This window comes from Arachis stenosperma, chromosome 10 (assembly GCF_014773155.1).
Source record: "Arachis stenosperma cultivar V10309 chromosome 10, arast.V10309.gnm1.PFL2, whole genome shotgun sequence".
NCBI classification, from domain to species: domain Eukaryota; kingdom Viridiplantae; phylum Streptophyta; class Magnoliopsida; order Fabales; family Fabaceae; genus Arachis; species Arachis stenosperma.
The window spans coordinates 88,525,038-88,529,535 of record NC_080386.1 but is presented as its reverse complement, the minus strand read 5'-3'; the positions used below and the strand labels follow the sequence as shown (position 1 = coordinate 88,529,535).

General features: G+C 43.9%; 1 non-coding gene across 1 annotated transcript; it reads right to left on the bottom strand.

Annotated features, from left to right (window-relative positions):
- Nucleotides 1–684: 684 nt before the first annotated feature.
- Nucleotides 685–792, bottom strand: LOC130959798 (small nucleolar RNA R71). The gene has a single exon (XR_009078863.1). It is a non-coding gene; the product is annotated as a small nucleolar RNA R71 (small nucleolar RNA).
- Between the last annotated feature and the right edge of the window lie 3,706 nt (nucleotides 793–4,498).

Here is a 4,498-nt window from a genome sequence, read left to right as displayed (position 1 = left end):
CAATGCACAATTCGAACTCTATCTCACTAAGTTCGAATTCTTCTACCTCTTCCTTCTATTTTTCTTTTCCTCTGACACCTCAAGGAATCTCTATACTGTGACATAGAGGATTCCACATTTTCTTGTTCTCTTATCTTTTATATGAGCAGGAGCAAAGACAAAAGCATTCTTGTTGAGGCTGACCCTGAACCTGAAAGGACCTTGAAGCGAAAGCTAAGAGAAGCTAAGGCACAACTCTCTGTAGAGGACCTAACAGAAATCTTCAAAGAAGAAGAACCCATGGCAGCCAAAAACAACAACAATGCCAACAATGCAAGGAAGGTGCTGGGTGACTTTACTGCACCTACTCCCGACTTCTATGGGAGAAGCATCTCTATCCCTGCCATTGGAGCAAACAACTTTGAGCTTAAGCCTCAATTAGTTTCTCTAATGCAACAGAATTGCAAGTTCCATGGACTTCCATTGGAAGATCCTCATCAGTTCTTAGCTGAATTCTTGCAAATCTGTGACACTGTCAAGACTAATGGGGTTGACCCTGAGGTCTACAGACTAATGCTATTCCCTTTTGCTGTAAGAGACAGAGCTAGGACATGGTTGGACTCACAACCTAAAGAAAGCCTGAACTCTTGGGAAAAGCTAGTCAATGCCTTCTTGGCAAAGTTCTTTCCACCTCAAAAATTGAGTAAGCTTAGAGTGGAAGTCCAAACCTTCAGACAGAAGGAAGGAGAATCCCTCTATGAAGCTTGGGAAAGATACAAACAATTGATCAGAAAGTGTCCTTCTGATATGCTTTCTGAATGGAGCATCATAGGTATTTTCTATGATGGTCTGTCTGAACTGTCCAAGATGTCTTTGGATAGCTCTGCTGGAGGATCTCTTCATCTGAAGAAGACGCCTACAGAAGCTCAAGAGCTCATTGAAATGGTTGCAAATAACCAATTCATGTACACTTCTGAAAGGAATCCTGTGAACAATGGGACAAATCAGAAGAAAGGAGTTCTTGAGATTGATACTCTGAATGCCATATTAGCTCAGAACAAAATATTGACTCAGCAAGTCAATTTGATTTCTCAAAGTCTGTCTGGAATGCAAAATGCACCAGGCAGTACTAAGGATGCTTCATCTGAAGAAGAAGCTTATGATCCTGAGAACCCTTCGATGGAAGAGGTGAATTACATGGGAGAACCCTATGGAAACACCTATAATTCTTCATGAAGAAATCATCCAAATTTCTCATGGAAGGATCAACAGAGACCTCAACAAGGTTTTAACAACAATAATGATGGAAGAAACAGGTTTAGCAATGGCAAGCCTTTTCCATCATCTTCTCAGCAACAGACAGAGAATTCTAAGCAGAGCCACTCTGACATAGCAACTATGGTCTCTGATCTAATCAAAACCACTCAAAGTTTCATGACTGAAACAAGGTCCTCCATTAGGAATTTGGAGGCACAAGTGGGACAGCTGAGCAAGAAAATTACTGAACTCCCTCCTAGTACTCTTCCAAGCAATACAGAAGAAAATCCAAAAGGAGAGTGCAAGGCCATCAACATGGCCGAATGTGGAGAGGAGGAAGAGGCAGTGAACGCCACTGAGGAAGACCTCAATGGACGTCCACTGGCCTCCACTGAGTTCCCCAATGAGGAACCATGGGAATCTGAGGCTCAAAATGAGACCATAGAGATTCCATTGGACTTACTTCTGCCTTTCATGAGCTCTGATGAGTATTCCTCCTCTGAAGAGGATGAGTATGTCACTGAAGAGCAAATTGCTAAATACCTTGGAGCAATCATGAAGCTAAATGACAAGTTATTTGGAAATGAGATTTGGGAGGATGAACCCCCTTTGCTCACCAAAGAACTGGATGACTTGTCTAGGCAGAAATTACCTCAAAAGAGACAAGATCCTGAAAAGTTCTCAATACCTTGTACCATAGGCACCATGACCTTCAAGAAGGCTCTGTGTGACTTAGGGTCAAGTGTAAACCTCATGCCTCTCTCTGTAATGGAGAAGCTAGGGATCTCTGAGGTACAAGCTGCAAGAATCTCACTAGAGATGGCAGACAATTCAAAGAAACAAGCCTATGGACTTGTAGAGAATGTTCTGGTAAAAGTTGAAGACCATTACATCCCTACTGATTTCATAGTCCTAGAGACTGGGAAGTGCATGGATGAATCCATCATCCTTGGCAGACCCTTCCTAGCCACAGTAAAGGCTGTGATTGATGTTGATAAAGGTGACCTGATCATTCAAGTGAATGAGGAATCCTTTGTGTTTAAGGCTCAAGGATATCCATCTGTCACCATGGAGAGGAAGCATGAAGAGCTTCTCTCAAAACAGAGTCAAACAGAGCCCCCACAGTCAAACTCTAAGTTTGGTGTTGGGAGGCCACAACCAAACTCTAAGTTTGGTGTTGAACCCCCACATTCAAACTCTAAGTTTGGTGTTGGGAGGTTCCAACATTGCTCTGAGCATTTGTGAGGCTCCATGAGAGCCCTCTGTCAAGCTACTGACATTAAAGAAGTGCTTGTTGGGAGGCAACCCAATGTTATATTTTATCTATTTGCCTTTGTTATTTTATGTTTTCTGTAGGTTGATGATCATGAGAAGTCACAAAATCAATTGAAAAAGCAAAAACAGAATGAAAAACAGGAAGAAAAACAGCACACCCTGGAGGAAGAACCTACTGGCGTTTAAACGCCAGTAAGGCTAGCAGATGGGCGTTTAACGCCCAGTCTGGCACTATTCTGGGCGTTTAACGCCAGAAAGGGGCACCAGACTGGCGTTAAACGCCAGATATGGGCAAGCACTTGGTGTTAAACGCCAGAAATGGGCACCAGCCCGGCGTTTAACGCCAGAATTGGCTCAAAATGCATTTTTGCATACCATTTGGTGCAGGGATGACTTTTCCTTGACACCTCAGGATCTGTGGACCCCACAGGATCCCCACCTACCCCACCACCCTCTCTCTTCTTCTTCACCCATTCACCAATCACCTCAACCACTCTTCCCCAAAAAACCCTTCACCTATCAAATCCCATCTTTCTCTTCACCACTCACATCCATCCTTCATAAAACCCCACCTACCTCACCATTCAAATTCAAACCACTTTCCCTCCCAAACCCACCCATAATGGCCGAACCCTACCCCTCCCTTCACCCCTATATAAACCCATCTTCACTCCTTCATTTTCACACACCCTAAACACTACTTCTTCCCCCTTTTGGCCGAACCACACAACCTCCTCCATCTCCTCCATTTTCTTCTTCTTCTTCTCCTTTATTCTTTCTTCTTTTGCTCGAGGACAAGCAAACCTTTTAAGTTTGGTGTGGTAAAAGCATTGCTTTTTGTTTTTCCATAACCATTTATGGCATCCAAGGCCGGAGAAACCTCTAGAAAGAGGAAAGGGAAGGCAAAAGCTTCCACCTCCGAGTCATGGGAGATGGAGAGATTCATCTCAAAGGTGCATCAAGACCACTTCTATAAAGTTGTGGCCTTGAAGAAGGTGATCCCCGAGGTCCCTTTCAAACTCAAAAAGAGTGAATATCCGGAGATCCGACATGAGATTCGAAGAAGAGGTTGGGAAGTTCTTACCAACCCCATTCAACAAGTCGGAATCTTAATGGTTCAAGAGTTCTATGCCAATGCATGGATCATCAAGAGCCATGATCAAAGTGTGAACCCGAACCCAAAGAATTGGCTTACAATGGTTCGGGGGAAATACTTAGATTTTAGTCCGGAAAATGTGAGGTTAGCATTCAACTTGCCCATGATGCAAGGAGATGAACATCCTTACACAAGAAGGGTCAACTTTGATCAAAGGTTGGACCAAGTCCTCACTGACATTTGTGAAGAGGGCGCCCAATGGAAGAGAGATTCAAGAGGGAAGCCGGTTCAATTAAGAAGGCATGACCTCAAGCCCGTGGCTAGAGGATGGTTGGAGTTTATCCAACGCTCAATCATTCCCACTAGCAACCGGTCTGAAGTTACTCTAGACCGGGCCATCATGATCCATAGCATCATGATTGGAGAAGAAGTAGAAGTTCATGAGGTTATAGCCCAAGAACTCTATAAGTTGGCGGACAAGTCCTCTACCTTAGTAAGGTTAGCCTTTCCTCATCTCATTTGTCACCTCTGTTATTCAGTAGGAGTTGACATAGAAGGAGACATCCTCATTGATGAGGACAAGCCCATCACTAAGAAAAGGATGGAGCAAACAAGAGATCCCACTCATCATGAAATCCCTGAGATGCCTCAAGGGATGCACTTTCCTCCACAAGACTATTGGGAGCAAATTAACACCTCCCTAGGAGAATTGAGTTCCAACATGGGACAACTAAGGGTGGAGCACCAAGAACATTCCATCCTCCTCCATGAAATTAGAGAAGATCAAAGAATCATGAGAGAGGAGCAACAAAGACAAGGAAGAGACATTGAGGAGCTCAAGCACTCCATAAGATCTTCAAGAGGAAGGACAAGCCGCCATCACTGAGGTGG